The sequence below is a fragment of the Sinocyclocheilus rhinocerous genome, unplaced genomic scaffold (genome assembly GCF_001515625.1).
Source record: "Sinocyclocheilus rhinocerous isolate Xijiao unplaced genomic scaffold, SAMN03320098_v1.1 scaffold3155, whole genome shotgun sequence".
In the NCBI taxonomy this organism is placed as follows: domain Eukaryota; kingdom Metazoa; phylum Chordata; class Actinopteri; order Cypriniformes; family Cyprinidae; genus Sinocyclocheilus; species Sinocyclocheilus rhinocerous.
Window position 1 is genome coordinate 39,592 of NW_015639762.1, and position 16,265 is coordinate 55,856.

Consider the following 16,265-nt stretch of genomic DNA (forward strand, 5'->3'; position numbering starts at 1 on the left):
TGTGTGTGTGTGTGTGTGTGTGTGTGTGTGAGAGAGAGAGAGAGAGAGAGACAGGGTCACATCACAGTGGAGTCAGCTGTCTTAACCGTGGCTTGTGTACTGCAAACGCATACCAGCTTCATCACTGTGTCTGTCACGTGACTCTGTTCCCCTGTCGGGCTGTCTTTACATTTATTTTGAAAGATGAAGCTCGCGATTATGGTAACCCTTTCCAGTAGTGACTGTATAATTGAGATCCATCCTTTCACAGTGAATGACTCCTACACAATCTTTGTGAAAACATTCATTGTAGAGCAAGAAGGCAAAATGATACATTGAACTTTTGTTTTCTGGGAAGCCTGCATTTTATGTAGCTTAAGAAGAACATAACTAATTAAACAAATGAGATTTAAAGGGATAGTTCACCTAAAATGAAAATTATCGCATGATTTACTTGCTCTTTAGCCATCCTCAATACTCCCACTATGAATGTGCTTCTGCTCGTGTAGTAGCCTACCGCTCATGCTTAAAGTCCGCTCAAATAACAAACCTCATAAAGCAAAGTCCGCTCAAGTTTGATTCTGTTGCATGGAAATGAATAAAAATATATTGCTATTTAATATTAAGGTAACACTTTACAATAAGGTTCCATTAGTTAATGTGTTAACGAACATGAACGAACAGTGAACAATACATTTATTACAGTATTTATTAATCTTCCTTAATGTTAGTTAATGAAAATAGCCTACAGTTGTTCACTGTTAGTTCATGTTGATTCAGAGTGCATTAACCGTTAACAAGCACAACTGTTGATTTTAATAATTAATTAGTAAATGTTGAAATTAACATTAACCAAGATTAATAAATGAATTAATAAACTATTGTTCATTCTTGGTTCATGTTAATTATAGTAGTTGATTAATGTTAACTAATGAACCCTATTGTAAAGTGTTGCCATTATTAATATACATTCTCTCCAGTATTGTTACTTTCAGTAAAAGTGTGGTTATTTTATTGGCTTGTTTTTTAAATTCAGTATCATAAAAATTTAGTTAAATATAAAAAGTCTTACAAAATTACTTTATTATTTAATAAAATAATAATAAATGATTACAAAGCATTTTCGGTTTCAAACACAGTCAGAGTTATATTAAAAAAATAATGTGTATAATGGTAGTGAATGGGGCGTTGGATTTTGAAGCCCATCCATCATAAAGGTACTCCACATGGCTCCAGGGGGGTTAATAAAGGCCTTCTGGAGTGAAGCTATGGGTTTTTATAAGAAAATATCCATATTTACTACTAATCACAGAACCGGCTTTACTGACGAGATACGCATGACAATCGCATGCGATTTATCGTGCAGCCCTAGACTAGCGTAAGCTCCGATTGGATTTGTCTAAAAAAAGAAAGTCGTATACACCTAGGATCACATGAAGGTGAGTAAATCATGGGGGAATTTTCATTTTTGGGTGAACTATCCCTTTAAACATAATTTCCATATCCTGTTCAAGTGTATACACCCTCTGGCTCTTAATGCATCATGTTGCCTTGTTGATCATCAGTGAATGGTTTCACCTTTTTGTAATTGCTGTGTACAAGTCCCTGAGACGTTCTGGGTTAGAGATTGCAAACCAACATTTTACCAATCAGCTGTGAGCAAAGTGACAAATCTCTGATGTAAAAAGTCACTCCTCCAGTTTCTCTTGTTCCAAATTGAAGGACACTAAACAGTAAGGCTGCAATCCACTCCAAATCTGTATACCCTTCACTTGCTAACTTTCCTCCACATTGTGAACTGAGGTGTTGCTTGCACTGCAAATGTTTAAATGGAATTGCACTAAGCCTCATAAAAATAAAAATAAAATCAATGCTTGTTAATGGCCAGCATAAGGTAGCTACAAATATTATGTGATTCAATTTTAAAATAATACACACATTTGTTTGGGGTGGGGGGTAATCAGGGGTGGACTGGACATCTGGACGTTCTGGAGAAGTCGTGGCTGGTTCATCATCAAAGAAAAAGTGCCAGATTAAGTGATGTTCACGGCCGACAAAAGGGGGCGCTCATGCAATCTATTTTTGCTTAATGCTTATAAGAAACCTAAACTGAGTTGCCAAGGAGAGTGGGCTCGTGATGGCAAGCAAAAAACGTGAAGATAAAGGAGGTTTAAAAAAAAAAAGCAAACCGTTACATCAGGTTACTTTGCCCGCCAGTCTCACTATATAGAGCATGTAGCCTATACAATCCCAGGACACCCCTAGTCTGAACGTTCACTGCTGTTTTACTCCGCATTGTCTGACATGAATATTCCATTCATTCATAAAGAGACAGCAGCGATTCTACAACGGGTTACACTTGAGAGATACTGAGTTAGAATATAGAGTAAATGAAGTAGCCTATAATATGATTAGTCTGATTAACATGACACACACACAGACAGACATGTGAATACTGAAAGGGGGGGTACAATGCTGTTTCATGCATTCAGAGTTGTTTACACCGTTAAAGAGTTGGATTCTCATGCTAAGCATGGACAAAGTTTCAAAAAACAATTTGGACTTATGACGGAGTATTTCTGTGCCAAAAATCTTACTTCCGTGTTCGTAGTTTCGGAGAGTTTGTTTCAATCGTGGCTCTTCATGACGTAGACGAGGGTGGAACTCCTTATATGGGCATTTCTCCTGGAAGAGCGCGCCCGCGCACGCATCGACCGGAGCCAGAGCGAGATCACGCTCATCAACGCTCTTCATTCAGCAGCGCTGCAGGGGACTCGCTCGGGAAGAATGCCTCCAGAGAAGTGTGTTTTTGGTTGTAATGGAAAGATAACTTTGTTCAGCTTCCTGAAGAACCCAGCGTCATGTAAACGGTGGATACAGTTTGTTTTTCCGGAGCAGCAACGCAGTTTCACAAGTGTGTTTGTTGACGAACGTTTTATAAACAAGGCCCAGTTCGCCGCTGGATTTGCACATCTTGTGATGGGGAACTGAAGGGTCACAAGTGGGATGGTGGGAAGATTCTGTGAAGGCTTTAGATATTTCAGTGTGTAGAGTAAATTACTAGTATTTGCATACAGTTAGGGGTGTGTGATCGTGTTGTCTATGACAATATCATAATTGTTGTTTTTTACCATGTGTGAGCTTGGAAGGTGAACTTACCATCATGCATACCTTAAACCTCTCGCTTGCTTTAACCTAAACCTTTCTTTCTTGTGGTTATTGGTTCTTGTGTACATGCTTCACACGAGTACAAGTGTGTCTTTAAATCACGATTTTGCAATGTTGAGTACTGTAGCCAATTGTTTGGGGTGTTCGGTGAGTTCCGTCACGATATATAAGTCAGTCAAGCCGATCAGGTTGTGAATGCATCACTATGCCTTTAGGTTCGGGTCTTTAGGTTTGCTGTCAAAAATGCCAATGTGAACGCTAAGCAGACCAGGACCAAATGTATCATTTTCCTTTTTGGTCCGGACCAAATGAACCAAATGAACCGAACTACAAGTGTCAACACACCCTTAAAATTAAAAAAATATTTTTGGGGGGTTCAATCCTAATTTTTAATTTATTGGCTTCAAATTATTTTTGTTCATAGGAATAAAAAACATAAAAACAAAAATGATTAAAGGTTAAACTATAAGATTGAAGAATTTTACAACCAGAAATGAAAGGGTCATGAAAGCCCTGTTTCAGCACGGGTTAGTTCTCAGCACAGTTTTAAGCTAATAAAGTGTGCGTGGAGTGCTGCGGAGCGGAGCGGAGGAGGAGAGACAGACAACACACAGCTTAGCGTTCAGACAGCTTCATTTCACTCACATCCAGCTAAAAACACAAATAAATGCACAGCCATTTGCACTCTCCATCGAAAACACATGCATGAACTCGCTGTTGCACCTCTGAGAACTTTTAACTTTCACTTTCTTTCTTTCATTTTAAGGCTTATTCTGTGGCGTTTATATAAGCCTTTTGACGGCTTGTGTCATGGAGCTGTAAAAACGGTTATGCTCACCAAGTGAATGAATCGTGTTTGTGCCGAACTCTTATTACAAAGCAAAAACAAACACTCTCCTCCGATCCATGAACGTTTCTCTCAGTTAATGTGCTGAAGTGCTAATGTGCTCAGTTAATGCGTCATTGATGTACTATTAGTCCTTTGCCGCGTCACAAATTGTGGAAGATGAAAATAGCGCAGAAAAGCTTAAAATGGACCAGTTTTCTCCAACAGTTTTTATTATGGGATGCTAACATTGTCTTCTATGATGTGCAACACAAACACATCTGCTAACATCTCAGAAAAAGTAGTCTGGGGTTTCATCGCCCTTTAAGTGTGGATATCTGCTCATGTAAATCACAATTAAACAAAAACAGATGAGCTTCTTCTTGGTGTCCATGTCCATGGTGATATATTGACTGTAAACTTAGTTGACTGAATACTAAGCAAAGTCCCTTTCAGGCTATCTTTGAAACACCTTTAGGGCATGCAAGTGCAGCTCCTATCTCTTTGAATGGAGACACATCAAATTCTTCAAAGCTGTTCACCAAGCTTACGATTAAATGTCTCATTTGAAATTACCAATGAAGATCTGAGAACAACGGTCCCATAAATTTTGTTTCTATACGCTTGAGTCATGAAAAAATAATAATTGAAGCTGGACCAGCAAGTGCACATGTGTAGTGCTAATCGTGCTTCTGTGGGCACTGAGTATTTCTAGAACCAGAGCTTCTAACGGCAGCTGCAGTGACTTCATCAATCAGTGACTAGCTCATTTACTCAGAAAGTGGGACTTATTCACCATACTTCGTGTTGCACTTTCTCCCATTTATAGTAATATGAGTGCATAGTCTTTGTATTTCTAAAGTCTTTGCTACAGATCATGGTTTTGGAGCCATGATCTGGTTTTGGTGGTTTTGGTGTGATGGGTTCGAGTCCGAGTAACAATGATCCGAGTAAAGTCCAAGTCCTTTTAAAAAAAGCTGTACTCTTGTACGAGTACCCCAACTCTACCTAAATCCCATGCCGAAGAATGGTTTGGGTCAATCAGCTAAGAGTTGATGGTATATGTGATGGTTAACCTTGCTTCTGGTATGCACCCCATTACTTTTCTCACACTTCACTCGCGTCTCACCCATTTTTAGGCAGATTATAAATACAAATTGAATCGTGTCATTGACATTCAGTCTAACACAGAAGCACGGGGGGGGGGGTTTCATAAAGACGAGAGCTGTAGCTGATCTCTATTCATGTCGAAAAGCCTCTTTCATTTTAGCTTGGTTTGTTGGAAATATTGATTAAGATTAATTAGGCTAATTTATTTTTTCAGATAATTTATTCCCCCCCGCCCCATTGCTCCCTATACTCCCTGACCACGGGGAAATCCGTGCCGAAATTTACTTCACTTCACTTCATTTGATTTCCATTGTTTTCACTGCGCACAGAATATGAAGAATATCAAAAGCGTACTAGCACAAAACAAACTCTAAAATACTGTTATTATCAACAAAATCCCATAAAGTTAGAATTGTATATCACACACCCCTAAAGTGTATTCACATGGTGCTTTATTTGCTGTGGTATTTGTAAAAAGAAAGTTAACTGGAAGTTTAGCTGCTTCTGCTGTTAAAACATAAAATGATTTTTGTTTTCATTAGATGAAATTTAACATCAGCAATTCAATATTCTCTTAACATATATTACTTTGAAGCACATATTTCCAGTTCAAACATTATTAGTCTTTATTGCTATTAGGATTGTAGGATGTGTAAATTATTTGTATTTAGATGTTCATATTTCTTATATGGGGTTTTTGGAGGTAAAATTTGCACAAAAAAAGATTTTTAACTAGTCAAAAGTAATTTGACTATAGATAATGCTATTAAAATGTTAATAAGCCCTGTAAAATCTGACATATGAAAGGATAGTCAGGAAAATCTAATTATAAATAAAACTTGATTCAATCAGTGAAAACAAGTGTTTGTAGTGTATTTCACACATCAGGCTTTTATGGCTCATAGTATTCACAAAAAGTATTGGAAAAATATTATACCTTTGTCTGGCCTTTTTCTTAGTTGTTGCCTTGAGGCAAGGAAAGGGTTCATCTGAATGGTAAGCACAATATTAATTACTTTAATGCTGGAGCTGAATGTGCTGCAGATGTACCTTTAAGCTTTCTCTTTAAGCTAGCTTCCCCACTCATCTAAACAAATACAATAAAAATGAATAAGGAACACTTTATTCACTTATTGAAGCGAAAGGGATAGTTCTCACAAAAATAACAATTCTGTCATAGTTCTCTCACCTTCAGGTTGTTACAAACCAGTGTGAGTTTCTTTGTTCTGCTGAACACAAAAGCAGATATTTTGAAGAATGTTGGCAACAGTTTCTGGTTCCCATTGACTCCCATAGCATGTTTTTCTTTCATACTTTGAAAGTCAGTGAAGCCCAGCAAATGTTTAATTACCAACATTATCTAAAATATATTCTGTGTTCACCAGAACAAAGTAACTCATACAGGTTTAGAACAACTTTAAGGCGAGTAAATAATGACAGAATTTTCATTTTTGGGTGAACTATCCGTTTAATGTGACATGTTTTTAATGTTTAGCCATTTTACTGTGCTTGTAATGTTCTCATACCATCGCTTCTGGTTGGCCTCCTGAAGTTATTGTCAGCGTCGCTTTCTACAGAGGAATTCAATTCAGCATTTTTACTCCACCTTAATGCCCTCTCGAAATCATCTAGGGATGAAATGTTAATGGAATTAGGAAATCAAAATGTCATTGCAATTTATTTCAGTAATAATCTGAAAATATCCTGCCATATATACAACTTTACCAGTTTTGGCAAAAACACGGATTTTTCGTGTGATCCATGTCTCTTCGTCAGGGAGTTCTTCTTTTTTTGCCCGTTTTGTCTGATTGTTCAGGGGCCAGTAACTATAGTGTTGCTGAAATTTGTAAAGAAAGTCAAAAGTTAACTGTTATCTAATTGGGAAAATGTAAACTTTCAAGATTATATTATTTATATGGGTTGGACTTGCGGAAGGTTATACCCCATTATCTTCAAATGTCCAGCACTCTGCTACAATTCCAACCAATGATTCTTCTAAAAATTCTACAATATAGTACATGCTAAGGAAAAGAAAAGCAATGTTAATTTATTGAAAATGTCACCTATTCCACATTTCTTCTAGAATAAATGTGACCCTGGACCAGTCTTAAGTCATTTTTGAAAGATCAAGTGGATAAACAATGCAGATTTATTTTCACAGTATTAAAATTGTTTCAGTATTTAAAACTTAAAGAGAGAGTTCATCCAAAAATGAAATTTCTGTCATCATTTACTCACCCCTGAGTTGTTCCAAACCTGTATACATTTCTTTGTTCTGCTGAACGCAAAGAAATATATTTTGAAGAATGCTTGTGACCAAGCAGTTTCCAGTTACCATTCACTTCCATATTATTTTTTTCTCCCTGCTATGGAAGTCAATGGTGCCCAAAAACTGTTTGGTTACAAGCGTTCTTCAAAATGTATTTTGTGTTCAACAGAACAAAGAAATGTATACAGATTTGGAACAACTCTGGGGAGAGTAAATGATGACCGATTTCATTTTTGGATGAACTATCTCTTTAAGCAAATACTTTGTCAGAAATAGATATGTAATGCCCTCTCGAAATCATCTAGGGATGAAATGTTAATGGAATTAGGAAATCAAAATGTCATTGCAATTTATTTCAGTAATAATCTGGAAATATCCTGCCATATATAGAACTTTACCAGTTTGGGCAAAAACACGGATTTTTGGTGTGATCCATGTCTTCTTCTTTTTTTGCCCATTTTGTCTGATTGTTCAGGGGCCAGTGTTGCTGAAATTTGTAAAGAAAGTCAAAAGTTAACTGTTATCTAATTGGGAAAATGTAAACGTTCAAGATTGTATTATTTATATGGGTTGGACTTGCAGAAGGTTATACCCCATTATCCTCAAATGTCCAGCACTCTGCTACAATTCCAACCAATGCTTCTTCTAAACATTCTACAATATAGTGCATGCTAAGGAAAAGAAAAGCAATGTTAGTTTATTGAAAATGTCACCTATTCCACATTTCTTCTAGAATAAATGTGACCCTGGACCAGTCTTAAGTCGCTAGGGTATATTTGTAGCAATAGCCAAAAATACATTGTATGGGTCAAAATTATACATTTTTCTTTTATGCCAAAAATCATTAGGATATTAAGTAAAGATCATGTTCCATGAAGATTTCAGTTCACCTCACTCATCCTCTACAGGCTTCAGCTCAGAGGAATGGACTTGCTTTTGTGCTGATTTTGATGTTTGTTTGTGGATCATTGTCCTGTTGGAAAATCCAGCCATGGCCCATTATAAGATTTCTAGCATGTCAGTTTTTAATTTAATTTTAATTTTATCCATTGGTATTTTATAGAATCCATTATGCCATCTATCTGAACAAGATATCCAGGATCTCTGGCAGAAAAATAGGCCCACAACATTAAAGATCCAGCAGTATATTTCATTGTACACATGGGGAACTTTCTTATCCCTGTGTGCACCAAACCCATCTTGAGTGTTTGCTGCTAAATTTTTATTTTAAAATTAAAAGCTTAATTTTTCTAGTTTCATCTGACCATTGAACCCAGTCCCGTTTAAAGTTCCAGTCGTGTCTAGCAAATAAATACACTGGAGTTTGTTTTTGGATGAGAGCGTTTTCTTTTCTAGTTGTGTTTTTATTTTTTTGAAGCTTTCTGAGCCCAAGACTGAACTATTCTCTGCAGTTCTCCAGCGGTGATCCACTCAAACGCTCCTCCTCACCGTGCATTAGGACCATAGACACACACGTCCTCTTACTGTATTACAGAAAAACATTTATTTCATTATGTGATTTTCCCCCACTTTCATTTTTTTTTAAATTAAAGGTTAGGTTTTTTTAAATTTTTGAAAGATCAAGTGGATAAACAATGCAGATTTATTTTCACAGCCTTTGATCATATTTACCAAGGGTATGAATAAATGAGCACAATTGTATATGTATATATTTATATATAAATCTCACATTATCAGTGTCAGAAATTCACCGTTGATGCACGACGACCATGAACGTTACTGTGTCCCATGACTGATTCTGATTGCTCTCGTCTCCACTTGTTCTCTGGGGATCCATCTCATTAATGTTTGTTTTTTGTTGTAATGGTATACTTCTACAAGAAAGGAGTGGCATGGCTCGATGAACATCGGTAGAGGATTATGATAAACCCTGCAAAGGACTTATCCATCTTTCTCCATTTCATCTGTGATCTCACAGCCGTTCTCATGCAGCAAGAAGGCTTCGTCCTTGGCACTTACATCAAGAGGAGATGACCGCCTTTCCTCTATTCTCTCAAAGGGTGTTTTCCACTTCGCACCATCCTCTTCACGGTATGCAGGTATGATTAGAATTTGAATGCGCTGCAGTTGTCAAGCCCATTAAATTGCACAGCGTCATCAGTGATGTGGAGCATTAGAGTGGATGTTGTACACTATAAACTCCTCAGCATAAAGCTCTCGTCCTCTACAGACAAAGTAGTGCAGCAGGTCTCCTGCATACTCCGAATGCCTCTGCACTAGTGTTGGTGACACTAGCAAGCACATAGCCACACTGAAACCAAGAAAATGTTGATACAGGTCATCGTCAAGGATTCCTTTCAGCACCAGCTTGCCTGTGTATAGCATGAATCCTCTAAATCTGTAGCCTTCCACCTCTCCAGCTCAACCAGGCTTCGAGGTGTGCGAGAGAAGATGGATGGTATTTCATTTCTGAGTTGAAGAAGCCGAGTGCTTATTTCTAGTTTGAGTGCTGGAGAGCCTCACTCCTCTCGCTCCACTGGTCCAGCTAAGCAGCAGCTTTTTCATCACCCCTTTATGATTGATGCATATAATCAACGGGGAAGCTCTTGACCATATCAATGGAAAGCTGGCCCAGTGGTGTGCTGTCTTTGTGATGTTCGGGCTGAACCTGGCTTCTGAATGATGCATCTGTTCTTAGACTGAGGTTTTCAGTGTCCTGAAAGGTCACTCTGTTGAACCATTCACCCTTTTGGTCACACTTATCGCAGCCGTAATATCCAGAGTATAGCGTTGTGCCCCGGACAAAAGCTTTCGCTGGAGCATCGCAGACGATGCAGAGAACATTTATGCTATGTGTTTTACCTTTGCATTGAATGCCGCTAGACAGGAGGTCTTTGAGGTCTGCTACAAAATCCTCTAAAAAATGCAGATCATTTGGCCGCTTGTTTCCACAAGTTAATGTTGTAGGGAAAACAACACTGGGATTGAGGTGGATGGCACCGAGGACAGGCCGCGTGACTTTCCCTGTGCTCTTGAATAATGGTAGGCCGTCAACACTAAAAGACAACTCGATGGTGTCATGGTCTTGCAGCTCTTCAGCAGGGTACTTCTCCAGGTGTTCCAGTAGCTTTTGATGGAGGGGGTAATGGAAATATCCCATTCCAGATTGTGGTATGGTTGCCTTGGTGTTTTCAGCAAAGTACGGGAGGTGGATGGAAGATCTGTGTAGGACCTTTAACAACTGGTCAGCAGCATTGTCTTTGACTTGGAATTGGGATGGCCAGGTTGCCAGATCTGTTGCCAGTGATCATTTGTCTTCATGGTCAGTCATGTCATTTTCATCAAGGTCCATGTCTTCCACAAAGTCACTTTCTTCCCATGTATACGATGCTCCAGTGGACAGGTGGTCCTCCATAGACCTTAATGCATCATCAGAGTCGGTCTGCACCCTGGGACGTGTTCTGGGACGTATTATTGAACACGCAGTTAGTGTTAGAATTATCACCATATGCTTTCTTTGAATCAGGGTTCAGTGGTTTAATAAAGGGTAGTAAATGAGTAATGTCAGTTTTATTTTTGCAACCATGTTTAAACATATCGGAAAACAAGCCTTCTGGGTCTCCAAAAAAAATTGATGTTTCTGATTACGTGGACATTTTAAAAGTATTAAAATTTTTAGTATTTAAAACTTAAATAGAGTTGTAATGTCTTGGGACTCTGCATGCAGCCTTTAACTTTCTAATGTAATGAAACTAATCTTCTCTATTGCTTTTGTGAGAGCTCTGCTGACTTCAGCACATGCATGGGTTAAATGTGTGTGTAACACCACAAGATAATTCTGTTTTTTTTATTTTCTTTTTATAGTTTTAGAGTTTCTAAAGGCTTAATTTTGTTTTAAGACAATTTTGTTCCCCACCATACAAATAAGTGACTTAAAAACAGCAATGTTGAATAAGGGTTGAATAATTATAACATAGCTGTGTTATTAAAAATTCATATTACTCAAAAATATTACATTATATATTGACATTATCACTTTTAACATGCCAGTAAACTGTTATAGATGCAATTTTTATAAAATCCTGTATCTTCAGAAAAGCTTGGGTTTGTGCTCTGATCAGGATCTGAGGCGATCACAGAGAGCAGTATCTGCCGATCCCATCACCGATACACATCTTTCTTCTTATCCTGTAGAATTATTTATAGTGATGATCCAATCAAGATGTTTAGACATTTATTCAGGGCCTGAATTTCATTTTTGAAAATGATTTCTTCTCTTAGGTGACTCTTGTGAGAGGATTTATTATTTGTCATTTGAGGAGTGGAGGGGGGCATTTTTTAGACATTTTTCAGAAACCTATATTTATCTGACCTAAATGTTTGATCATGCACTGTATCTTTGTTTTTACAATCGTGTTATTGTTGCACAATAGCTTACACAGCGCAAGCCTGATTTCATGAGCTGTATGTGAGGTTCACACATGCTCCGTTTGCAGTCCATGTGTAAGTGTTACAGAAGCAGCTTTCACACAGCAGTCTGCTCCTGATCCACAGCGGTTTACCACAAACACAACACTTATACATTACTTTGATTTCAAATCCAAACATTGTCACTGAAAAGTCTTTGCCAATATTGTGATTCTTTTTTTACACAGTACAGTAATACAATCTTTCATCAATTATTCAATGCTTTTTACTTTTGCATTTACTTCTAGATGTATATATTAAGTTGCTAAAGCAAAACAATTCAACTACTTTTCTTACATTATCACAAACATTCTAAATTAAACTTATCATTGACAGAAACAGTCAGCTCTACTGCCTTTTCTTTTGCATTTAAATCTTTCTTACAAGCAATCCTGCGGTTCATACAGAACTTTAATCAAGAACTTTAAAATGATTGCCTTGTTTATCTAAAAGTGCTCTTTTCCTTTAAACCTAGCCAAAAAGCCATAGCCTATGTGTTGGCAGTGAAACACAGTAGCTGCAAACAATGCGCTGTCACTTTAATTCAGTGCTTGCAGCGCAGCATTAGACTCGGTGCAGAAACCATCTCTGCTCTGCTGCAGACGCACCGCTCCTGAACGCACCGCCGGACCGCAGCCGTGTGCAGTGAACGCTTTAATCCGTTAACATGAGCGCGGAGAAATACACACCGCATACGCACTCAGGGCCGCATTAACCATTTTTCACGTTTGAATTTGGTTTACCAATCAAATGCATTTATTCTATATTTTTACTTTTGAACGACCCGTGCGCCACGTATCGATCAGGTGATCGCTGCAATGCCCGCATTCACCTCTTTTCACTTCGTTCTGGCATAATCTGGAAATGGTCATGCAAAGAACAAAAATGTAAAAATGTAAACTATTCTAAAAGAAAGTGAGAGAGGGGCTATTCTAAAAAAAACATGAGGAGAGAGGGGAACACATGAGTTAGAGAGTCAGTAACATCCCCAGCTATCAGGTTATTTTACTAAAGCTGATGATGGAGTAGTTGTGAAGCAGCAAGTAGACCGGGCACATGGAGCAGATAAAATCACAGCGCCATCGTCCCCACAGATTTTAGGTTAGTCTGATTAACAAGTAAACAACTTGATGGATGTATATTGCTTTTTGTGTTTGAACAAAGTGTTCGCTTATGGGTTGAGAGATAAACCGGTAGAAATATAGCCTATCAATCGTTTTGCGCGGCATGATGTAGGTTAAGCTTTTCATTTAACCGCATTTTAAGCATTGTGGTTTAAAAACTAATGTAACTTTTCAGGGACATTAAGCAGTGGGGCAGAATTAATTTTGGCAAATGCGCGCGTTGCGGTTTCAGCATCTGCTCCACAGCGCCAGTCTAAACTTATAAAGCATGTGTAGTAGTAGGCTATATGAGAGGGTTGCTCAAATCTTGCCCTGGAGGGCCAATGCGCTGCAGAGTTTAGCTCCAACCCCGATCAAACTTACCTACCTGTGATTTTCTAATGATCCTGAAGACATTGATTAGCTTGCTCAGGTGTGTTTGATTAGGGTTAGAGCTAAACTCTGCAGGAATCCATTGACTCCAGTAGTGTATTTTGGTTTTCAAACTATGGACGCAATGGGGGCCCAGCAACTGTTGGGTTTCCAGTATTGTTCCAAATATAAAATTTTGAAAGGATAAAAATCCTATTTCAAGCTACCTATCAAAATTTTGATGCATTGAAATTTTATAATTCAATATATTTTTTTTAAATATATTATATCAAAATATATATTATATTTGTAATAGGGGGCCCTGCGTGCGCTGAGGTGAACTAACACTGGAACAGAAGCTGCTCCGGAGCAGGTTATCTTCACAGAGCTAGTTACTATGGTTACTTCACAGAGCTAGTTACTATGGTTACTAACATGCCCTGAAATCACAGTCAAAAATAACTGAACCACTTTTTAAAAATACAATAGTACAATACAGTACCACAGAAATGCAATTTTTAAACCATACAAACTAAAATATACAATCTTAGAAACAAACAAAAAGTAAATACAAGTGCAATTTTGAAAACCAAGGAAAAAAACTATTTATAGAATGTTCGTAATATACTGACTACACATATAGATAATACACGCTGGGCAATAATATTCTGTATTAACTGGTGATGGCACCCGCACATCCATCACAGGCAATCTGAGAGATCATACAATATGTTAAATAACCATAATTGTCTCAAAAGTAGATTAAAATAATCTGTAACCACTTCTGCCAGTTTAGCAAGGACCAAACATAAGATAATACTAGGTTTAATTTACAAAATAAAATAAAAAGCGCCCAAACCAAGCAGGTTACGTCTGAATCACTTGCGTCGTTGCGTAGTCCACAAAAATGACAGATTGTTTAAATATTCTATAAACGAGTAGATAAACAACATTTATTAAGTCACATTTATTAATTAAGTCACAGTGATATAAAAAACAAAATCCTCTTAAACAAGCTTTTTATTAAATGAATTTAAAAATAATAATAATTGCAATTATTTTTAAAAAATCCTCTAATTCATGTCACCTACTTTAATGACAAATTAATCAGGTACCTGCATCCAGGTAAATGTGTTCCTCCTGTGTTTTCAGTGTAAAGACACTGTTCTGCAGACGTAATTATGACATTGAAAAAAACACATGGAGCATCACTCCGAGTTACCTAAAATAATAAAAGAGAAACTACTACTAGTCATTGTGCAATATAGTTTATTTGTTATTATTTCGACAAGACTTCAGTTGTTTAACAGAAACACACACACACTAACAACAATAACAATAAAATGGAAATGGGCGTCCGAACAAAAGAATGCCCCTGACGAAGGAATTTAACTGTCTAATCTAAACATTACACTTCATATAAAATAGGCCAAAGTTAGAATTAGCAGGGAAATCTGACTCTATAGCGACTGAACAGGTCGTTACGTACATACATGTATTTAATTACAGATGATCTAATGAACATGGTGAGATGAACCTTGTGCTTGCAGAAAGACAGCAATGACGTCACGATTTCCGTACTGAAGCTGCGCGTGCGCTGTGAGGGAGAAACAGGGAACTGAATTCCCCGGACTCCTCACTGCTAACTCCTCTTATCCCAGCTCAGGGTCCGGGCTCGGAGCCCCCCATCGGACAGCACGCCAAATACACTTTCTATTCTCTCGATCCGATGTAAGTGTGAACTTGTGAAGTGGAATCGAGCAGATGATGTCAGTGTTAAATCCCCGCTGAGGTGTTTGTGTGTGAGACTCATGTCAGTGTCTGTTACAGCAGGACAGAGTCAAAGTGGAGTGAATCCAGATCAGTTCGTTGCGGGTGTGAACGGGCCGGAGAGATGACGACAGCGGGCCGTCACTGCAGGTACAGTGCTGATGTGATGATGCTGAGAGTCCGGCGTTTGAACATTTACATGCAGTTCAGGACCGTCTGGAACGAGCTTGAAGTGAAGGAGAAAGTGTGTCTACATCAGGACAGACAGCTTTGGCAGCGTGTTTGTTTCAGTCTGTCTGTCTCTGTGGCTGAATTCAGTATAGAAACGTTCTGCTAGATCAGGGTCCACACACATACCAGTTTACGCTGGGTTTTGCTTTAGTTTTCCCGATGGGAGCTTTCATCATGTGGTTTGGTTCAGCAGTGCTGAAACTGATGTTTGTTTCAGAGCGCTTGGTTTATGGTGTATCCAGATGTGTAGAGGTTGTAGATTGTTTTCGAATAGAGTTCTGACTGGTTTGTTTTAATATTTCCGTTAATATCCCACCAGATCAAGATTTTTTGGGTTTAAGGCTTTTGATGTAGTCTTTAATGAATTAATGAATGAACTTGTTTGAGATGAGGCGTTAGCGGCGGTTGAACGCATGAGCGTCTACACTACCAAAGCAATCTGGTAGAATGTGAGGCGTTCACACGGACCAATCTGCAGATCCCAGCTTCCTCCGCTGTACTAAAACACGTCTCAGCCTGCAGGCCTTGATCACTGTCAGCACCGTCAGGAACTCAAACGAGGTAAGAAAGAAAACAAATGTCTTTGTTGATGTTCAATTCTAAGTCTAGTCAGTTCTAGTCTCTGTTCTCCAGTTCACCTGAATCAGCAGGTCTTTATGATCACTTTTCAGGTTTTGTGTTATTGTATTTGCTGACTTCTGAATTATTGTCAGTGGATTTTTCAGATCAAAGCACAAGCTTGTCATCAATGAGAGAGACTTTAATGAATGATGAAGCTGGTTATTCAGACTGCAGTACATCAGCGCCACCTGGTGGTCTGCCAAACGACTCAGGAAATACTCATCATAACTAGATATATTTTATAGATATATATTTTATAGATATTCAGTGTAATCAGCAGACAAACAGAGTCTGTGTGTGTGTGTGTGTATGTGTATCTGTGTGTGTGTATATCTGTGTGTGTGTGTGTGTGTGTGTGTGTGTGAGTGTGTGTGTGTTTGTGTGTGAG

At 38.1% G+C, this 16,265-nt stretch overlaps 1 long non-coding RNA gene across 1 annotated transcript; it reads right to left on the bottom strand.

Moving 5' to 3' along the window:
• Positions 1 to 6,628: 6,628 nt before the first annotated feature.
• Positions 6,629 to 7,157, bottom strand: LOC107751602 (uncharacterized). Its single transcript, XR_001641274.1, has 3 exons — positions 7,026 to 7,157; positions 6,809 to 6,920; positions 6,629 to 6,711 (listed from the first exon to the last, which is right to left on the bottom strand). It is a non-coding gene; the product is annotated as an uncharacterized LOC107751602 (long non-coding RNA).
• Positions 7,158 to 16,265: the final 9,108 nt, after the last annotated feature.